The sequence below is a fragment of the Balaenoptera musculus genome, chromosome 17 (assembly GCF_009873245.2).
Source record: "Balaenoptera musculus isolate JJ_BM4_2016_0621 chromosome 17, mBalMus1.pri.v3, whole genome shotgun sequence".
NCBI classification, from domain to species: domain Eukaryota; kingdom Metazoa; phylum Chordata; class Mammalia; order Artiodactyla; family Balaenopteridae; genus Balaenoptera; species Balaenoptera musculus.
Window position 1 is genome coordinate 58,285,064 of NC_045801.1, and position 23,828 is coordinate 58,308,891.

A 23,828-nucleotide genomic window follows, 5' to 3' on the forward strand; every position below is an offset into this window, starting at 1 on the left:
AAGAAGAGTGCCTTGTTACACAGGGCAAAGGTGGAATTCTAGGCTCCCCAGTCAGCCTTTGCTGGTGTGTGTTGGGGGTGAGACCATAAATTTTTCCATGGTGTTTGGCTGGAATAATGCAGTTATGTTCTAAAATTTTCTTGTCTTTCCCCTTGCCTGGTCCTTTGGCCAGAGAGAGAAAGTTTTTATTCTTGCTGTGTTTTTTTTTCTGTTTGTTCCTGGTAGTGTTTATGGGTTGCTAGCTTTTCTATTACCCAGTCCAGGATATATGTGGGAAAAAGAAAATCCAGGAAACTCACCACGATGCTGTTCCCCAGGTACTGTGGTTTCTAGTTGGTCTGCCTTTCTCTCCCCATCTTTAATAATTTTTTGTTTGTTTTACATATATCTTCCAGGATTTGTAGCTGAACTTAATGGGAGGTATACGGGGAAATGTGTCTATTACATGCTTCTGCCATTGTAGTTCATATCATTATTATTTAAAGTCCTTTTTGCCATCTGTCCCTATGGAAAGAAAGAAAAGTAGAGTTTGGAAAAGGAAGATGCAGAGAAAAATGAAAAACTCTTGCCTTGACAGCCCACAACAACACAGGTGGACCAGCTTGGATCTCTCGTTTCAAAGCCTCCTGTAAGGCCTGGAAATTTTCTTCTTATTCAGTATCACAAACTTCCTCAGCTGTCCAAGGACTAAACACAGGATGGATGGGGTATGGAGAAGAAGAGAGTAAGGATATAGATTGGGATGACTCACCGTTGAGAAGGAAAGTGAATCCCACTATGTCACTTAGTATGGGTAAAATAATGATCTTTATTGGAAAAACTTATAAGTCTAGGGTCTGTATATGAAGGCCCCAGCCTCCCATTTCTTCCAACAACCCACAGAGAGGGAATTTGGACCCAGGCACTGATGGACATGTGGTGTATTTTTGAGTAGAAAAATCTCATCCACTTTGTTATTTTTCCTTCTTACATGGTAAATGGCGGATAAACAGAAAATTGATCTCCAATCAGTCTGGGATTCAAGCCAACTTGGCATCCATGGAAAGTAGAGCCTTTTCTCCAATCCTGTGGGAAGTTCAGCCTCTCCAGCCAAGAGAATGAAGGACCTTCCCCGACCCCCACCTGCCTGTAGGTAGCATATTGTTCAGGCAACTCAGAGTGAGATATATAGGTGGCTTCCAGGTGTGTCTACTATTGTATCACATTCACTCCAATATATATTTCAAAACTAGTTCTTTTTCTTCTTAGACACAAAGTTCTTTTAATTTTAAAGTATTAGTAATAAGAGACGGACCTAGATTAATATGTATAAAAGGAACCTGATGAAATGGGTTTTTTTAAATAATTTCTTATACTTATTTTCAAACAATTCATAATAGTTATTTCAGTCAAATAGACATTATGGTATTAATATAAATCTTTTTAACATCTTTATTGGAGTATAATTGCTTTACAATGGTGTGTTAGTTTCTGCTTTATAACAAAGTGAATCAGTTATACATATACATATATCCCCATATCTCCTCCCTCTTGCATCTCCCTCCCTCCCACCCTCCCTATCCCACCCCTCTAGGTGGTCACAAAGCACCAAGCTTATCTCTCTGTGTTATGCGACTGCTTCCCACTAACTATCTATTTTACATTTGGTAGTGTATATATGTCCATGCCACTCTCTCACTTTTTCCAGCTTACCCTTCCCCCTTCCCGTGTCCTCAAGTCCATTCTTTGGTAGGTCAGCTTCTTATTCCCATACTGCCCCTAGGTTCTTCATGACCATTTTTTTTTAGATTCCATATATATGTGTTAGCATATGGTATTTGTTTTTCTCTTTCTGACTTACTTCACTCTGTATGACAGACTCTAGGTCCATCCACCTCACTACAAATAACTCAATTTCATTTCTTTTTATGGCTGAGTAATATTCCATTGTATATATGTGCCACATCTTCTTTACCCATTCATCTGTCGAAGGACACTTAGGTTGCTTCCATGCCCTGGCTATTGTAAATAGAGCTGCAATGAACATTGTGGTACATGACTCTTTTTGAATTATGGTTTTCTCAGGGTATATGCCTGGTAGTGGGATTGTTGGGTCATATGGTAGTTCTATTTTTAGTTTTTTAAGGAACCTCCAAACTGTTCTCCATAGTGGCTGTATCAATTTACATTCCCAACAACAGTGCAAGAGGGTTTCCTTTTCTCCACACCCTCTCCAGCATTTATTGTTTGTAGATTTTTTGATGATGGCCATTCTGACTGGTGTGGTGTGATACTTCATTATGGTTTTGATTTGCATTTCTCTAATGATTAGTGATGTTGAGCCTTCTTTCATGTGTTTGTTGGCAAGCTGTATATATTCTTTGGAGAAATGTCTATTTAGGTCTTCTGCCCATTTTTGGATTGGGTTGTTTGTTTTTTTGATATTGAGCTACATAAGCTGCTTGTAAATTTTGGAGATTAAGCCTTTGTCAGTTGCTTCATTTGCAAATATTTTCTCCCATTCTGAGAGTTGTCTTTTCATCTTGTCTGTGTTTTCCTTTGCTGTGCAAAAGCTTTTAAGTTTCATTAGGTCCCATTCATTTATTTTTGTTTTTATTTCCATTTCTCTAGCAGGTGGGTCAAAAAGGATCTTGCTGTGATTTATGTCATAGAGTGTTCTTCCTATGTTTTCCTCTAAGAGTTTTATAGTGTCTGGCCTTACATTTGGTCTTTAATCCATTTGGAGTTTATTTTTGTGTATGGTGTTAAGCAGTGTTCTAATTTCATTCTTTTACACAAGTGAAAAATAATACAGCTTATTTGAAAATCAGCAAAGTCACACAGCCTCATGACAGAACAGGGAGTGCATTACAGGTTTGAGCTGCAATGTCAAGCCTTCCACTGCAATGCCAGACATCCTAAGCTGACTCTACTGCAAGAAACATAATACATTTTTTGTGAGTTTCAAGAAATTGCCATCTTTTTTCCTTTCAGTCATTATAGCAAAACAGATCTATATGTTTATTTTTTAAATGTTTTATTTTAACCATAATAGTTAACTTCATTGTTCACTGTTACTGCCCCCACATTAAATTCTTGCTAAAATTTACATCACTTAACTGTGACAAAACAGTTAAAGTAGTATTTTAGTCCTATGTAAACAAAGTAATTAACAGACAAAAAGAACTTTCACTTTTCAACTGATTGCCATAAGGCTGTGCTGACAGTCAAAGGAAGAGATAAATGAAATTATAAACCATGAGGCTGTCAGCACTGATTTCAATATAAATCAGGACTGATTAGAATCAACATACAACACTTACTCATTTACTAAGAAATATTTATCATATGTCATATTTTATTAGAAGGGCTTAAGAAGGCTCTTTACACATGATCGTTGATGTACTGGTAGTGTATATGGACTGAACTGAATCCCAAGGTAAAGGAGTTAGTGATATAGTCACATAAAAGAAAATAACAGAGGAATATCTATTAAACACCAAATCTCTCTTTGTTTCCAGCATAGCTGAGCAGTCAACCTATGGAAAAATTGGCAGTGAACACGCTATATTTAGAAACATAAATGAAGCCCTGCTGAGAAATATCTTGATCCAATTACTTGGGCTTCTTTCGGAATAAAATTAAGTTGTCAGGCAACAGACAAAGATCTAATTTCTCAGGAATAAGAGTGTATGTGGGGTGGTGTGTGTGAGTGGTGGTAGACAGAATACCCAAAGCGCCTTGATTCTAAATGGTTGGTTGCAATAGATTGACTCGTGCCGGTGAGCATAATAATGGGAAGGTGCTAATGGAAATAATTTTCTTAAAATCTTGATTCTCACAAAGCAAACAGTCAGTTTTTTTTTTTTTCAAAAGACAGCAATGCAGACATGAGAAAACCAACCTGTGATAACTGCAGATGTCAGAGGCCAGATATGTGTGTGCCACAGCATATCATTAGAAGGAACAAGCCGAGAAAGGCATATTTCTTGATGGTATTGCTGAGCAGAAAACATATAACGTGGCTTGAACTACAAGCAGTTGCAGGTTTTACAGCAGCAGCTATTCACCCACAGAATAGAAAAGCCAAAGGCCAGCAAATGAAGGTCTCAGACCCCCAGTGGAAAGGCAGCAAGGCAGAGATGAGCAAAGAGCAATGTATTGTTTTCATTTTTTGTGTATAAAAAATTTAAATGTTTGCTTGTAATGGTCAGTAATGGCTAAAGTAGACTGTTTTCTAAATCTCTAGCAAAATACTCAGCAAGGGTCCAATCTTTGTATCTCATTCATTCCTAAACACACACACCCCTCCCCTGTAGGTGCATAGCTGTCACCTGCTGTAATCTCTGTCAATATCTTTGCCAGACTGAGGTGTTCTAATTGGATACAAAAGCAATCAATGTAATGGGACATAGTTAACCTCCCAGAGGCCTCTTAGTCTACTCAGCTGTGACAGCTTGTAGGAAATTTAAGTAGTTCCGATAAATCACTCAAAGGCAGGTAGTAACTGCTAATAGAGAATTTCAGGAAAAAAATATCGGGTAGAAAACATTCTAGCATTATATGCATCAATCTATGATTCTTTAAGCTTTGCCCTAATTTCTGTCCCTCTTTAGTATTCTCCATACAGTAGTGTTTTTCTAAAGGAGCAAGCTTGAATTGGATTTTCCTAAATTTGAGTTTTTATCCTGAAGTGTTTTCATAATGTTTTCTTGGCTCAATATCGACCTTCTGGTAATTTTTATTAATAAGGTCCAATGCTTAGCATCACATTCTCACATGGCCCATATTATGCATGTTTCTGCACACACGTGCCACACACATGTCGACAGTTCAAAATGAGACCAGCATTATGGCATAGACGCATGCTATTCACAGATTTAGCCTCCCAGGTTTTCGCTATCCGCAAAACAAAACTTCAAAGGACCATGAGATCTTGTGATTTTTAATTTAGCCAAGACAAAAAAATTTTCTGAGGCTGTTTTGCAAGAGTATGTTATGTAGGTCATGGGTCAGCTCAGCTAATCCTTGAAATTCTGCTCATATTCTGTATATTTTAGATGAGAAATGCTAAGTTATGTTGAGGTTAAATGACTTATTCAGGGACAACAAATGGTGAATAGATGTACTGCATCCAATCTAGATCTCCTGAACTGTGCCTAGCAAATCATTAACATTATAAATATTCCTACATAATCACTTCAAGGTCGGTTCCTAATCCTTCTTTTTAAGAATTTTCCAGACTTATTCTGCACATCAGGAAACAGATATTTTTACAAGTTGAGGGTTAAATTGTTTAAAGCATAGTAAATTGATACTTTTATGTGTTTCATAAATTTTGAAACCTATATAACTTGGAGCTATAGACAACTTTCATAGTTAACTGTTCTTACTGAATTGCAAGTTATCTGTTTTCCAGAGAGAAACCACATCTCAAAACATTTCTTTAACTGGCTTCTTTTTCTCTCTCCATTTTCTCTCTAGAATTCTACAGTGACATCCTGGCAGAATTCTTCAGGACCTCAGGGACATTTCTAACCCCTTGCTGCCTGTGTGTCTTTGAGTACTGACAACCCTTAGAAAGCAGTGAACTGCAGAAACTACACGCTAGTGGGTGGAAGATCCCCAGTCTGGCGATTGGGAAAGAAATGACTGTAGCAAGCACACCCTAAGAGGCTCATGCAGATGCCTTCTAGCTGTCAGCAGAGGGGTACCATTTATATCCCTTGCAGTCAGTCACAAGAAAAGAAGGAGCTCCATTTTCCCAGCCTATGTAAAAGCAACAGCCTGACTCACAACACAAAGGGGAAAGACATCTATGGATAAACAACAACAATAAGAAATAGAAGTTATTTAAGGCAGAACAACAGAATGTTTACTTAAGAAGAAAAATCAATTTGGAAAAACAAAAACTGGTAGCTTCCACTGAAATAGAACCAATAGAAAAGATGAACAAAATCTTTGGGCAAAAAGTAATAAGGGATCTCAAGGAGATAAAATTAGAGCCCCCAAAAGACTTTTTAGAACAAATGAATATGGTTTCTCCTTTTTTAATAAGCTGAATTTAAAAAATGAAAAAATAAGAGAATGATAAATGCCAGTTGGCTATTTAGGGTTCTCAAGGATTAAGAGAAAGTGATATGCCATAACAAAAACTTAACTCCCACAGAGCTGGAATTTATGAATGAGAGAACATGAGACATGCAGAACAGATTCAGGAGATCTAATGAGAGTATTATGAGAGTGCCCAGAAAGGCAGTGGAGGACAGATAGAAAATGGATCATTAGACAAAAGGTTTTTTTTTTAAAGGAAGCTACCAAAAAAGAAAAAAGAAGCTACCCTGAATTGTACAGTCTTCAGATCAAAAGAATTCACCATGCCATAGGCAGTATTGATGAATACACACACACACAAACACATCTAGACATATCATAGCAACATTTCTGAAATGCAAGGAGAAAAAGAAAATTTTACAGCTCTCAGAGAGAAAATTACAGAAGGAAGAGAGAAGACACACTTTCCAAATCATCGTTCACTAGAGTTAAGTCTATGTTGATGATGGCAGAATGATTGGAATTTTGTAAAACGTATTTTAAAAGAATTATTGAAATAAAAAGATATAATTTAAGAGACAGTCTCATAATAGCATGATACTAAAAATTCTGAATTGTTTTAACGAAGGATTTTGAGCAAGGGTGGAAGGAAGTGGGAAACTAAATATTTTCTAACGGTTTCATTTCTACATGAAGTGTGAAGAGAGAGCAAGTGCAACATCTTGGGAAGAGAATATTCAACACTCCTAAAATATTCTAAAACGCTAATTTTGATTGGTAAACACAGGAAGGGAATCAAATCAGAATCTAATTCTAAATTAATAAGGTAAAGGGGAACAGAGAAACTTCCCCAAGACAACAAAAGTGAAGTAAGATAAAAAGAAGAAAAAAGTAATGGAAAAGACGGTAAAGTAAAATTTAAGGAATAAAACCACTGTTATGTTACCAGAATAAATGTGCAGAAACACTGAAAATAACTGTTTAACTTAAGAAAATAAAAGGAAGAAATAAATCAAAATGGAATTAATCATAATAAATAGTATAAGTAGTGAAAATAATTAGAATAGAATACAAAGGAAATATTGAAAGAATAATAAAAGCAAAATCTAGTTTTTTTTGATGACTACTTAAATAGATAAGCAACCTGAATAAGGAAATAAGAAATCTTAGGAGAGTAATATTAAGGAATATACATGTGGATAAGGTATTACAATTGCTTAGATAAGCAATTAAAAGTATTACAAGATAATATAACACACAACTTCTTAGCAACATATTTAGACAGCTAGAAAAGTGCTGCCTAATAGAATTTCTGCAATGATGGAAACGTTCTCTCTTTGCATGATCCCCATGGTAGCCTTTAGCCTCATGTGGTTGTGGAGCACTTGAAATGTGGCTAATAAGACTGGGGAACTAAACTTTTAAAAATTTATTCAATTTTGATTAATTTACATTTCAATAGTCACATACAATTAGTGACTACCACATGGGGCAGCACAGAGGAAATGACTACCACATGGGGCAGCACGAATTTGACACAAGGAGAAAATCTGAGTAGATCAATAATCGTACAAAAGATCAAACAATTGAATATCTGCTAATTTAAAAGGCAACGAGCCTAGGCTTAACAGCTGAGTTCTTTCTAACCTTTAAAGATCAGATAATTCCTATGTTATTTAAACCATTTCAGGTAGTTTAAAAATAAATAGAAATTTCTCTAATTCATTTTATAAAGTTGGAAAATCTTAATCACAAATTCGACAAAAATAATGCAAAAAACAAAACCATAGGCCAATTTCACTAATGAATAACAAAACAAAATTCTAAATATTAGCAAATCAAAGCTAGTAGCATTTTTTTTTTTTAAGATTTATTGATTGATTGATTGCTATGTTGGGTCTTTGTTTTTCTGTGCTAAGGCTTCCTCCAGTTGCGGCAAGCGGGGACCACTCTTCATCGCCGTGCGCGGGCCTCTCACTATCGTGGCCTCTCCTGTTGCGGAGCACAGGCTCCAGACGCACAGGCTCAGTAGTTGTGGCTCACGGGCCTAATTGCTCCACGGCATGTGGGATCTTCCCAGACCAGGGCTCGAACCCGTGTCCCCTGCATTAGCAGGCAGATTCTCAACCACTGCGCCACCAGGGAAACCCCAAAGCTAGTAGCATATTTAGTGATTCATAACTAAGTTTTCTACTAAAATTATTGGTGTAGTTCAACAAGTGAAAATCTGTCAACATAATTAATTGCACCATTAAGTTAAAAAGGAAAAAAACATTCTTATAACAACAGCTGCTGTAAAAGAATATGATAAAATTCAAACTCATTCCTAAAAATACCCTAATTAAAAAAACTTACTAACATGTTAAAGGTTACCCAAAATCAATAGCAAATTCTATAAATGGTGAAGTACTGTAACCATTTCCATTAAATCATAAAAAAGAAAAAAATTATCTTTACTGTTAGTTCAAAATTATTTTAGACTTCCTAGAAAAAGCTTCAATACAATAAACTTAAATACTATAAATTTGTAAGAATATGCTGATTTATCTTTATTTGTAAATGAATGAATGACTTAAATGGTTTTCTGAATTAAAATATTACAATAAATTTCAGGAAAAATTTTATGTAAACTTAGCATTAGAGATATCTCTCAAGAAGTCAGGGACTCTGGAATACTCAAAATAATGAAAGAATAAATCTGACCACCACCAAAATCAAAATATTTCATGTCAGAAAATAACATAAATACTAATGATTTAGAAAAAAATTTGTGATTATAAGAAAGTGTATTTATTTAATTTCTTACCAGTGTTATAAAAGAAAAAGAGAAATAATTCAATAATTGAAGTAATTTACCAAACTATTTATGAGAGAGGAAGTAAAATGGAAAATGAGCAAATAAAAGATGTTTAATCGTATAAGTGGTCAGAAATATGCAAATTATGACTATAGTGAGATACCATTTTATTCACATTAAATTGGCCTACAGTTTCAAAAAACGGCATCATCCAATGTTGGTAGAATGTTGATTGCTACAGTCTTTTGGAATTAATCTGGCAAAATGTATTAAAATTAAACGTACTATGACTTATGTTCCAGGAAAGTCACTTTGGAATTTATTCCACAGAAGTAAATGTATATGTACAGGAGCTGCATTGCAGCATTGGTTTTAGTAATATAAAGCTAGTATAGTGCCCATGGATGGAAGGACTGTGAAATATGGTGTGACTATTTAAAAGGTGCAGATGTAAGCTATCATTATATATAGAATAGATAAACAAGGTCCCACCATATAGCACCCAGAACCATATTCAAAATCCTATGATAAACCATAATGGAAAAGAATATTTTAAAAAAGGATGTATATATATGTATAACTGAATCACTTTGCTGTACAGCAGAAGTTAACACAACATTGTAAATCAACTATACTTTGATAAAAAAATAAATGAATGAATAAAGAAAGAAAGAAAGAAAGGGATGTGTTTGAGGTGTCTCTGTCGTCCTGATGGGATGTGTATGTTGTACTGTTCAATAGAAAAATCAAATTATAAATTAAAGTGCATAATATGATTCAGTTTTTATATAAAGTAAATCCTACATATGTGTTTATATGTTTCTGGGAACATGAATAAAATTGTGGGAAGACACACCTATTAGGCAGTGTGTTTGTTGCTGTTTGATATTTTCCCCTTTTAAAACTTCCTTTTACATTATATTTTTTAATTTTAAAAAGTAAAACAATCTTGCTGTAGCAAATGAAGCCGTGTAGTACAAAGATATACAAAGGAAAGCTAATTATTGCCTGCATCCCACCTCTGTGTTCCCTTTCTCTAATGCCACTCTTTGTGATAACAAATACCAACAAGCCCAAGGTGCATCCTACCTCACCTTTATCTTCGCTTAAAGAAATATGAATATATACAAGCATATGCACATACATAATGGTTTGCTTCTGTGTAAGGAAATAGAATCATACTGCACACATTACTTGGTGACTTGCTATTTTCACTAGGCAATCTACCGGGAATATTCCTGATATACAAGTGAAATATAAGTGTGGGTGTGGGCATGTGTGGGTGTATGTCTTTATTTCCTCTCTGAGCACTTTCACACACACCATTTTAGTTGAGTAGATACATCACAAATGTTGGGAGAATTTTTTTTTTCTTTTTTGGTATCGGTTTAGATTGATTTTGTGTTTTGTTTGTGTTTTTTCACTGGCCACTCTTCTTTCCCTGTCTTTCATAGGCCAGGCTGTTAATATGAGATAACTCAGATGAGTAGAAATTGAAGAATAAAGAAAAAAAGATGTTTACTTTTTAATGAATCTTGCCATAGCTTCCTCTTTAAAATGAGCAGTCATCATAGATAACTAATAAGAACGTGCTGTATAGCACAGGGAACTCTACTCAGTAGTCTATAATGGCCTATATGGGAAAAGAATCTTAAAAAAAAAAGAACATGTATATGTATATGTATAACTGATTCACTTTGCTGTACACCTAAAACTAACAAACACAGTATTGTAAATCAACTGTACGCCAATAAAAATTAAATAAATAAATAAGTAAATGAACAGTTATTGGTTTTGTAGTTTAGATAATCTAGCAGGGAAAAACTAAAGGGACAATGAATTTATGCTGTGTACGTTCCGATTTGCATTCCTTTTATTTCTATCGTATTTTTATCATATGGTACTCTATATATATAAAGAGTAATTTAGTATTTATAATGTATGTGGAAATCCACCTAAAGAAATATAACATGTTAATCAGAAATTGGGGAGCAGAGGTTGCTCAATAAAATATTTATTAAACCTGAAAATGATGAGGAGTCATTTGGCAAGAATAACACATAGCACTAGCATGTAGATGTATAGTCTATTTACTGAGACAGATTAATTCATTGAATTAATATATCTACCTGTAAAGTCAATTCTGTGAGAAAAACCCATAGTGTAAACTGTTTTCACCGTAAGCGAAAGGATGGTTTAGAACACAAAATACCAGCCTTGACATAGTATCTTTAGCTTTAGCGTCTACACTTTGCAAGCTTTGAATACTTTGAGACTAATATAATCCTATTCTCTTTGGAAGAGCTCTTTACCAGCTGTCATCACTAAGAAGCTGTAGTGCGTAGTGTGTAGTGTTTAGTGGGTAAGAGCATGGGCTTTGGACCCAGACTCTCTGGATTTGCATCCTGGATCCATCTCTCCTTATCTGTGTGATCTCTGTGCTCTATTCCTTATCTGTACAGCAGACTTAAGGATAGCATTTATCTCCGAGGGTAATGGGGAGGATCCAAAAAATTAATTATCTGTACAGCTTTAGAACAGTGCTTGGCACCTACTTAGTGATAAATGTTTGCATTATTTTTGTTGTGTTGTTGTTAAGATGTGGTTGGCCATTATGCAATGGGCCAGTACTAAGTTAGAAACAGTCAACCCAGCACTCTTCCCAGGAGAGTCCTTGCCAACTCAAGTCAGGACATTCACAAAGTGAACTCTCCTGGCTGAAGCATCAATCTAAGGCCAAGGTGAATGGTAAAAGATTCTGAGAAAGGCTAGAGGGTGATATTAAAAGCTGAAGTTAGGTGAAATTTTAAAAATCTGAAATCTAAAATATTTAGAAAGTTAAACTCTCAGCCATGACTCTTACAGCTCCCAGCATGTCTGCCTCCAGAAATGATTTCCCCTATGTTGTTCCTCATCCTAATTTCCTGCTTCTAATCTTCCATGCATTAAAATTTTAATTAAGTTAAAATTGTTTCTAAAATAAAAGTTAATATCATCTTAGCCAGAGACAAAAATAACCTAATATGGATAGAATGTAAGAGCTTAATTAAAGATACCTTTGTCATACCTATTTTGGAGCTACTCAACTGTTTGCCATATGATTTTTATTTGTTTGTTTATTATCATGGTTTGTTTTTTGGGAGGTGGTTATATTTCAGATAGTTGAGTAGTTTTATGGATCTCCTGTTAAGTGAAATACAGTTAAAAACCATTTTTCCTGGCAGCCAACACCCCCTTCCAACTTGCTTCACTCTGAACATAAAATGATCTTTCTCCCAACCCTTTTAGACACCAAGTCTCAATCTTTAAATTATCTCTTTCATTGCATCTTCTCCATTTCTATCACCACTGTTGTTACTTCAAAACAGGATTGCCATCAATGTCTCCTATCTTGATTATCTGATTCCTCACCAGTGCATCCTATATCGGCATGAGCAAGGGACTTCCTTCTCTCAATATAATCTGTCTTCTCTTTTAAATTCTGAAATGCTCAAAGTCTGGGACCATGTTACATTCATGTCTGTATTTCCAGTTTTTAACCATGTGCCCAATACACAGCAACTGAGGGGGTGGAAGGAGATCTTGAATTTAAATTTTACTTACAGGGCTAAGAGCGCTGCCATTAAGTTAAACGCTTTTACTTTACAAAGATTAGCTTACAAGCTCTTTGGGTGTGATGAGTTTATTTAGGAATCAGGCTTTCTTTGTTTTTTGTCTATTCAACCTTCTCAAATGCCTACTGCATATGCCAAGAGGAAAATCTAAATCTCTGCATGGTCATGAGTGAGTACTTGAAAACCTGTTTCCCCAACTGTTAGAGATGAAAAGATTTCCTGTAGAAAAAAGTATCAAGAAGAGAATCTCATCTTAATATTGGAAATAATGATTTTGATGAGTAATTTAGGTTAAAAAGAAAAGTATTACCAGTGAGTCATTTCCTTGGTAGAACAACAGGTGGCAGCAAAGGGGGCTAATCTTGGCATTCGAATTTTTTACAATAATTAAAACTGAAAATTGTTTTTTATAGACCATTCTGAATCCCCTCTCAAAATTAACAGAAATTCCAAAGGACAAATGGACAGAGATGTGGACCTTTAAGAGCTCTCTTGGAACTTCACTTGAAAAGTTACTTTTTGGTAGATCTAAAAAGAAGAAAAATAAACCAACTGAACAGATGCTTTGCTTCCAAAAAGATGTTCATGGGACCTCTCTCTTGCGCTGGCAAAATTTTATCTTCCTGTTAAACAATCTGTCCATCACAGCAACATTTCAGTTTTTAAATCGCCAAATTTAATTTATCATATGGTTTGGTGTATGACTTTTTTAATCCATAACTAAAATCTTTTGACAGGAAATGTTAAATTTGAAAAAAGAGCATTAAAGTTTTATAACAGGCACCACAATTTATCTATTCTTGGAAAATGAAAAGAACCATGGCCATTAACCTAATAATTTCAAAGGCTAAGGTGCTCCTTCACATGAATTATCTGGATAATTGACTGAATTTTTAATTTAACTATTTATGTGATTCTAGCAGTGACGACAACTCTTTCTTTTACAGAAATCTTTTTTTTTTTTTTCCACATGTAGTCTTATTTGCAGAGGAGACTAAGATCAAAGACAAGGAAAAAGCTAAGATCCTTTTTGTATCCAAAAGGGAACAGAGAGAAAATAATGAATAATCATAGCAAAGCACTGAAGCAACTCCAGATGTACCTAAACTGATAATAGTTAACAGTCCACAGATTTGAAGTCTAGACCCAGGTTTAGTTACTGGTACAATTTTGAATACATTGAAGACTTTCAGCCCACTTACAAGTGTAATGGTCTTTTTTTTTTTTTTTTCCTTTAAAGGCAATAATCTGTGCTTTCAGAAACAGATCTTGTTGGGATGGCTTACAGATACATTTTTTTAGCTGAAAGTGGGAGAAAAATAAAGCTTGCCAGATAACAAAGGTAATTTCAGAAGTGTAGACTGGCATAATGTTTTAAAATAAGCAATCAGGTATTTATGTCCCCAACTTCCCTTCCATCACCTCCTCCCTCACTCTTGGCAATGCCACCTCTACCAACTCAGGCCCCCATGTCTTCTGACTCCCTCTTTCCTCTACTTTTTAAAGCTTACTTTCAGATTCACATTCACTCTAAATAATACATAACTTATAACAGGTGTCAAAGCCCTAGGTTAAAGTTCTACTGAGTAAAATGTCAGGCTCCCAACTATCGAATAGAGGAGGGGCTTAAGAGGCACAGAGCGGGAGAAGTTATGGTCGTTGGACTAAAAGCAATCCATGTAGTTGCTCCTTCCTCTGTTTCCATGTACAACTTGCTAAAACCATTGTGACCTCACGTTGCAGACATGGCCATGTGATTGGTCTTCCAGGTGAATAACTTCTCTATTACTGTAATACACATGTATAGCCAATACAATAAAAAATTGTATAATTCATTTAAAACTGTCTGAAGGGTACATTTTCTCAATGAGAAAATTAGACCTTCTCTAATTAACCAGTCTTTAAGAAATAAAGTCAACACCCACCCTTATTTCCCAGAGGACTTCTTCTCTCAAAAGAAAATATTGAAGGGGGCTCACTCCCGAATGGAGGGAGCCCTAAAGTCAACATGTGACTTAATAACAAGGGAAAGATAACAAACCAGAGAAAATAGTGAAAAGGCAATCAGCACAAAGGAAGAAAGAAAAGAGAGTCATAATAAAGGAATTTTGTTTTCAGAGCAGGAAGAATCATGCACACCAGGACTGCCACGTTCAGTCAAAAACATGTGGAAAATATGTCCCCTAGTCAGGCTACTCTTGGCAACTGGATGATAAGTGTGGGTGTTGGGTCAATATCAAGTCCCCCTGACCACCAGGGCTTCCAAACAGGAAGCAAAGGAAGCATCTGAGTCAGGTTCCAAAAAAGGACAACAATGTGTATGTCCTCACTGTGTTTGGTTATCTCTAAATGAAAATAAATCTGGTGCCACCTGGATCACCACCAAAACAAGGTGATGAGCTCGAGATGGATTCATTCTGCTTTCTATTCACTTATAACTCTTGTGGGAAACAGGGGCTGTTAGGACACAATTATATCACTAAAAACAAGAGCAGAGAGACCATGATGACATGTGTTTTACCTCACAGATTTAGGATAAGGACCTGTGAAAGCACATTAAGATCTGTGCAGAAAGCATAATTTGTGAGCTGGAAATTAAGCCACAGTGTTGGGACATCTTTCAGCTCAGCACGGTGCAACTAATCAATCACATTATTACACAGATCCGATCAATAGCAAGAAAGCTTGAATTGCATGGACACAAGCCAATATCTGTCTGATGTCCACATAATGAAGGTATATATAATTGTGAGAATGGGTCCTCATTGGCAAAGTATGTTCCTTCGTTTTAGGTACCAGATCTCCTCCAACGTTTCCAAATAGCTGAGACCACCTAGGATTTCAGGCTACAGAGAAGAAAGTTTGTGTAATTCATGGAAAGTTAGAAAATGCAACGATAACAATTGTAAATTATTACTGGATGTATATTATGTGACAGGTACTGGATTAAGTCTGTCATGTGAATTATCTTGTATGATTCTCACATAACCCAGTGGAATAGACCCTGAAAATTCATCATTACTGACCAGAACCCTCGGGGAGAAATAAGTTCTGGAAGTCTAAATATTTTGGATTATAGAAAGGCAATAGGATACATATGCCATATATTTTGTAACCCCTCTAGAAGGGCTTAGAGCAGGACGCTGCAATCAGACAATAATATTTCCAAATTAAAATATATAAGTATTTACACTAAAGTGGGATAAATGAAGATGGTAAACAGGTAATGTTTTGCCACCAAATGAAATTATTCTAAATCTTAAAAACATTTTTTTAAGAAATTTTGGATTTTAAAATTGTGTAGAAAGATTTTGGACTCAGTTTCTTCTATATTTATATCCAACATTAGTATGGTACATTTGTCGTAATTAATGAACTAATGTTGATGTATTATTATTAACTAATGTTTACAATTTATTCAGATTTTCTTAGTTTTTACCTAATATCCTTTTTTCTTTTTCCAAGATATCACAATCCGTTTAGTTGTCATGTCTTCTTAGTCTCCTCTTGGATGTTGCAGTTCCTCATACTTTTCTTGTCCTTGATGACCTTGAGTTTTGAGGAATACTGGTCAGGTAGCTTGTTGAATGTCCCTCAGTTGGGATTTGTCTGATGTATTTCTCAGAATTAGACTGGGGCAATGGGCTTAGGGGAAGAACACAGATGTAAAGTATTATTATTATCACATCATCTATTGGGTACATACTATCAACATGACCCATCACTGTGGATATTAACCTTGATCATCTGGCTGAAGTGGTGTTTCTAACGTTTCTATACTGCATAGTTATGTTTCCCGCCTTTCCCACTTTCAATACTGTACTATTTGGAGAGTAATCAGTATACCAAATCCACATTGAAGAAGTGGAGAATTGTATTCCCCTTTATCATCGGTGGTATATCTACATAAATTATTTGAAATATATCTGAACAGATCTGTCTATTCTCTCCCAAGTATTTATTTTTTCAATCACTTATAGACTCATGACAATTTATTGTATACTTTGGATTATAATCTATTACTTTATTTATTTGTTCAAATAATTTCCACTTGAGTCATTGAGAGCTCTGTCAGTTAACTCATCTTGTATATTCCCTGCCCCAGCCCTAGAATCAGTCATTTCTCCAAAGAGCTCTGCTTCCTTTTACTGAAGAATAGTATTAGAAACCAAGATCTGGGTGTTAGATGTGCTTGTTGCTACTGAAGGGTTTTTTTAGGCCCTGAGAGATGACAGAGTATGGAAATATATGTGTATATACTTGTCCAGGTATATACACACAATCTATAATTATCCCTGTATGTAACTATATCTATATTAATCTAAACATGAATTCATACTGATGTCTCCAACTCTAATCCATTACCAAATGGATCATTCTAACCTTTTCCCTTGCATGTCTATAAACTCCCACTTCAAAGTGAGAAAAACCATCCATTTACCTATTTGTTCAATTCCAGCATACATATATAGTGCTTTCAGAATTGTTAATCTGCACCCTCATGGAAAACAACTTTATCAACTAGAACACAGTGCTTCTGTGTAGTTCCTTTGTCTTTACTCACAGTTTCCCCTCATTTCCCAAGTTACTTAGGGCAACACCTTTTCCCTCACTCCATTCAGTGAGGGTATGTCATACATTTTTAATACAGTTAGAGTCTTGTGTCACATTTTTCATTCTATCTCGGGAAACCCCCCACCTCCTGAATGATTTTTTTTTGCATACATTAAGGTCCACACTTTGTGCCAAACTGCTCTGTGGGTTTTGACAAAAGTAGAGTGCCAGGCATCCACCATTACAGTGTTACAAAGAATAGTCTCACCACTCTAAATAATCCTGCGGGCTTCAATTATTCAGCCCCTCTTCCCCAAACTCCTGCAGCAGCTGGTCTATTTACTGCCTCTACAATTTTGCCTATTCTAAAATGTCATATAAATGAGTCATCAATGATGAAACCTTTTCTATATAAACTTGCTTCCTTAATTTTGTCAAAAGTTCATAAGTAACAGAAGTAAAACCAATGAATCACCGAAGTAGTGATTAGTAAGTTTATTTTGCACACACAACAAAGACAATTCATGAACCAGGAGCACACAAACCAATACATAGAGTGAGGCTCAGTATATATTGTTACAAAGCATTTTACACAGTGGGAAGGCAGTGACCGTTTATTTTTCACAGTGATTGATTATAATATTAGAATTTTCTTAAATGATAGGGAGTTGGTTAGTGATTACCTCATATCCGTTTTGGGAAACAGCTTAAATTTTTCTATCTTTTCTATTGAAGTATAGTTGATTTACAACATTGTGTTAGTTTCAGGTGCACAGCAAAGAGATTCAGTTACACATACATATATACCTATTTATTTCAGATATCTAAATTTTTCTTATGATTTCCAGAGGCATAATGAGAAATGACCCAAGTCAAGTTAGTCTTGCAAACGAAGCTAAATTAAGCTTGGTTTGTATGACTAAACTGGTTTTGTCTGAGCAGGGAATTTTCAAGACTCGTTTCCATTTGTTTTTGATCTTAACAACTTGTTATTTAAAAGTCATCTATGTTTTCACATGGTTTGATAGCTCATTCCTTTTTATCACTGAATATACATTCCATTGTATGAATGTACCATAGTTTATTTATCATTTTACCTACTGAAGTAATCCTCGGTTACTTTCAGGATTTGGTAATTATAAATAAAACTGCTGAAAACACTGGTGTGCAGAATTCTGTGTAGATAAAAGTTTTCAAATCAGTTGGATTGATACCTGGAAGTGTGATTGCTGAAATGTATGGTAAGACTAGGTTCGGCATTGAAAGAAACTGGTAAACTGTCTTCCAAAGTGGCTGTATTATTTTGCCTTTCCACCAGCAGTTCTTTTGGATTTTAGCTACTTTAATAGGTTTCATTGGTATATCATTATGGTTTCATTTGCAATTCCCTAATGACATATGATGTTGACCATCTTTTTATATGCTTTCTTGGTATATGCATATCTTCTTTGGTGAGGTGTCTATTCAGATATTTTAAACATCTTTTAATTGGGTTGTTTGTTTTCTTACTGAGTTCTAAAATTTTTTTCCTATATTTTGGACACAAGTACATTATCAGATATACGTTTTACAAATATTCTCTCCAAGGCTGTAGCTTGTCTTTTCATTCTCTTACCAAAGCATTTCACAATGCAAAAGTTTCTAAATTTCATAAAGCCCAACTTAATCAAAATTTTTCTTTCATGGACTGTAATTTTGGTGTTATATCTAAAAACTTATTAAATTCAAGGCCACATATATTTTCTTTTGTTTTCTTCTAGAAAATTCATAGTTTGCATTTTACATTTAGATCAGTAGTCCATATTGAGTTAATTTTTTGTGTGACATAAGATCTAGGTTAATTTTCAGCATATAGTTGTCCAATTGCTCCAGCACCGTTTATTGAAAATACTTTCATTCTCCAATGAGTTATCTTTTCACCCTTATCAAAAACTAATTTACTATAGTTATGTGATCTATTTCTGGCCTCTCTATTCTGTTCCATTGATGTGTGTGTCCATTCTTTCACCAATTACTATGGCTTTATAGTAGTCTTGAAATTGGTAATCAGACTTCAAAGGTGAGGGAGTTCTGCTTAAAGTGACTTAGCAGGGTTCTTGCTAAAACTGGATTTTATAGAGAAGAGTACAAATAGGCCTAGGAGAAGGTTCAGGAGCCTGACTTAAGTTTGGTCAAGCAAAGAATCTTCATCAAAGGCAATGTCTTGCCTCATAGATTGAGCTAGGAAGTGTTCCTTCTGCTTTTGTTTTCTGGAAGAGATTGTGAAGTATGGTATTATTAGATATAATTTCTTTCTTTTTTTTTTTCTGTGTACAGTGTACTTTATTGATGGTACATGACAAGACAAGGTAGGGCTCCCTAAGCCCCTCCCCTTCTTCAGGGGGTCTGGGATGGAAACCGCACAGAGGTCGGGAGGTTCTCAATGTGTTGGAGGATGGAGCTGGGGCAAGGACTCCTCAGCAGCTGAGAACCTCTCTCTTCTTCTCATGCTCCTGCTGGGGCTGGTGGTCCAGAGACTCTTACTCCTTGGAGGCCATGTGGACCCTGAGGTCCACCACGCTGTGGCTGTAGCCAAATTCATTGTCCTACCAGGAAATGAGCTTGACAAATGATCGTTGAGGGCAATGCCAGCCCCAGCATCGAAGGTAGAAGAGTGAGTGTCACTGTTGAAGTCACAGGAGAAAATCTGGTCCTCAGTGTAGCCCAGGATGTAGCCCATTCCTCTACAATGCTTAAGTCGTCATGCATGACATTGGCTGGGGTACCAAGCAGTTGGTGGTGCAGGAGGCATTGCTGACAATCTTGAGGGAGTTGTCATACTTCTCATGGTTCATGACCATCACATACCTGGGGGCATCGGCAAAAGGGGCAGAAATGATGACCCTCTAGGCTCCACCCTTCGAGTGAACCCCGGCCTCCTCCATGGTAGTGAAGACACCAGCGGACTCCACCACATACTCAGCACCAATCACCCCATTTGATGTTGGCAGGATCTCGCTCCTGGAAGATGGTGATGGCCTTTCCATTGATGAAAACTTCCCGTTCTCAGCCTTGACTGTGCCATGGAACTTGCCATGGAATCATACTGGAACATGCAGACCATGTAGTGAAGGTCAACGAAAGGGTCGTTGATGGCGACAATGTCCACTTTGCCAGAGTTAAAAGCAGCCCTGGTGACCAGGCTCCTGATACGGCCAAATCCGTTCACTCCAACCTTCACCGTCTTGTCTCAGGGATGCAGCTGGCACTGCACGAAAGATGCGTCTGTCGAACGGAGAGGAGCAGAGACCTAATTTCTTCTTTAAATATTCGGTAGAATTCACCAGTGAAATCCTCTGAACCTGGTGTTTTGGGTTTCGGAAGGTTTTTAATTATCAATTCAATTTCCTTAATAAATATAGGACTATTAAAGTTATTTATATCTCCTTTTGTAAGTTTTTATAGTTTTTGTCTTTCAAGAAATTGGTCCATATATTTAAGTTTTCAAATGTATGAACATAAAAGACTGTTCATATTATGCCATTATTCCTTGAATTTCCATGGGCTCAGTAATGATAACCCTGCTTTCATTTCTGATATTAGCAATTTTTTTCTTCTCTCTTTTTTTCTTGATTAGGCTGGCTGGAGTCATAAGCTTTATTGATATTTTCAGATAACCAGCTTTTGGGTTCATTAATTTTCTCCATTATTTTCTCCTATACTTTTTATATTATTTCTTTTGCCTATTTTAGGCTAAATTTGCCCTTTTTTGTGCAGTTTCCTAAGGTGGGAGCTTAAGTTTTTGATGTTTGATTTTCTTTTTTTTAAATATATGCATTTAATACTATAAATTTCGCTAATTGGTGGAATGCAGCATTGCTTTTGCTGCATCCCACCAATTTTAATAGTTGTATTTCTATTTTCATTTACTTCAATTTTTAAAAATTTCTTTTGAGATTTATTCTTTGATCCATGTGTTATTTAAAGTGTGTTGCTTAATTTCCAAATATTTGGGAATTTTCTGGTTATCTTTATGTTATTAATTTCTAATTTAATTCTCTAGTGGTCTAAAATATATATTTTCTGTAATTTCTATTTTTTTACAGTTGTTAAGGTCTATATTACCATAATATACATTCAGAATGCAATTTATCTTGGAGAATGTGCCACACGAGCTTGAAAAGAATGTGTATTCTGCTGTTGTTGAATGGAATATTCTATTAATGCCAATTAGGTAAAGTTAAAAATAGTGATGCTTAGGTTGTTAATATCCTGATTCTCTGCCTGCTTTATCTGTCATTTACTTACAGAGAGATATTGAACTTTCCAGTTGCAATAGTGCATTTGTCTAGTTCTCCTTTTAGTTTCATCCAGTTCTGCCTTATGTAGTTTCACACACTCTTGTTAGTGTTGTTATGTGTTCCAGGAGAATTGACCACATTATCATTATTAAATGCCGTTCTTTATCCCTTCCTTGTTGTGAAGTCTATTTTGTCTGAAATGAATATAGCTACTTTAGCATTTCTCAAACATTAGGGTTAACATGGCATGTATTTTTCCACCTATATATTTCTAACACAAGTCTTTATGGTTAAATAGTGCTTCTTTTAGGTGACACATAGTTGGGTGTTGTTTTTTAGTCACACTAACAGTCTCTGTCTTTTAAGTTTTAAAGTAATTATGTGTATTTGTATTTATATCTACTAAGAGTTTGCAACTCTTTTCTATCCATTGCTTCTTTTTCTTGTTTGTTTTTTTAACCCCTCTTTTCCTACCTTCTCTGATTTTAATTAAGAATTTTATATGACTTCATTATATTTTCTTAGTATCAGTTAAACTTTTTGTTTTTAACTTAGTGGTTGCTCTAGAGCTTACAATATCCATTTTAAATTAATCTAAGTCAAAATTCAAATGACCTATTCCACTTTATTATCTAGTGCAGGTATCATAATTAATTATTTCCAATTCCTTCCTCCCGTCTCTTCTAACATCGCTGTAATTTATTTCATTTATTCATATGTAATAATCACCCAATATGTTTTTACTATTACTGTAAAAACTATTTACTATTGCATTGTAAAAACAGGCAGTTATTTTTTTGATCAATTAATAAAAGATTTTATTTTACCTTCATTTTTTTCCTTCTCCAATGGTCTTTCTTTCTTCATGTAGATCATAGTTTTTGATCTATATTATTTTTCTTCTTCCTAAAGAATTTCTTTTAGGACTTCCCCGGTGGTGCAGTGGCTAAGACTCCACCTGCCAATGCAGGGGACATGGGTTCAAGCCTGGCCTGGGAATATCCTACATGTCACGGAGCAACTAAACCTGTGTGCCATAACTACTGAGCCTGCTCTCCAGAGCCCCTGAGCCACAACTACTGAGCCCACGTGCCACAACTACTGAAGCCTACGCTCCGCAACAAGGGAAGCCACCACGATGAGAAGCCCACGCACTGGAACGTAGAGAAGCCCCTGCTTGCCGCAACTAGAAAAAGCCCAAATGCAGCAACAAAGACCCAATGCAGCCAAAAATAAATAATTAAATAAAATTTTTAAAACAATTTTCTTTTAATATTTCCTGCAGAGAAGTCTGCTGAAAATTCCCTCAGTTTTTGTTTCACTGAGAAATTTTTTTTCTCCATTCCTGTTGAGCGAATTTGCTGGATATAGAATACTCAATTTTTTTTCCTTCTTTCAATAGTTAAATATCACTTCTTGCTTGCATAGCTTCAGATGAGAAGTCCATTGTAATTCTTAGCTTTGTTTCTCTGTACGGAGATGTTCTTTTCCTCTGGTTTCTTTCAAGATTTTTCTTTGTCATAATTTTCTAAAGAAGTGTGAATAGAATATACCTAGATAATTTTGTTTCTTTGTTTGTTTGTATTTGCCTCCTGGTGTTCTCTAAGCTTCCTGGTTTGATGTCTGCCATTAATTTCAGAAAATTCACCATCATTATTACCTTAATATTACCATTATTATTGTAACATTTCTTCAGTTCCATTCTTTCTTCTCTTTCTGGTATTCTCTTTATACTTGTGTCATACCTTTTGAAGTTGTCTCAGTGTTCCTGGATGTTCTGTTCTGGGTTTTTTCCCCATTCTTTTTTCTCTTTGCATTTCAAAATGAGGACTTCCTGTTGATGTACACTCGAGCTCTCTTATTTTTTCATCAGCCACGTTGAACCTACTGATGAGCCCATCTTAGGCATTCTTCATTTCTGTTATAATGTTTTTGCTTTCTAGCATTTCCTTTTGATTCTTAGAGTCCTCATCTCTCTGTTTACATTATACATCCATTCTTGCATGTTCTCTACTTTTTCCATTAGAGACCTTACCATATTAATCATGGTTATTTAAAATTCTATCTGATAATTCCATCATCTGTGCCATATCTGAGTCTGGTTTTGATTATCGCTCTGTCTCTTCAAGTTGTATGTTTCTTATTTTTTGCCATGCCTTTAAGTCTTTTTGTTGTTGTTGTTGTTGAAAGCTGTACGTATTGTAATTGGGTAATAGGAACTGAGGTAAATAAACTTTAATGTGAGAATTTATGTTAACTGTGCTAGAAGTTCAGCTGTGCTTAATGTTTGTTGTAGTTATGTACCAGAGACCTCAAATTCCCTTAATGTCTTTGATTTTTGTCTCCCCTCTTTATTTGAGATTCCCTAAATTCACCTCAGGGAGAATGGCTTGCAGCTCTTTCAGCTGTAATACACCCTGTTATACCGGAGCGCTGTTGGAATGGTGGTAAGATGTGGAGGAGAGGGAGCATTCAATAATCTTCCAATTAAGTCTCAGGCTTTTAAGGTCCTATGTCTCAGGGCTGTGACTTTCCGTCATAGTTTTCCCA

At 35.6% G+C, this 23,828-nt stretch overlaps 1 pseudogene; it reads right to left on the reverse strand.

Moving 5' to 3' along the window:
- Positions 1 to 19,459: 19,459 nt before the first annotated feature.
- Positions 19,460 to 20,310, reverse strand: LOC118883534 (annotated as a pseudogene).
- Positions 20,311 to 23,828: the final 3,518 nt, after the last annotated feature.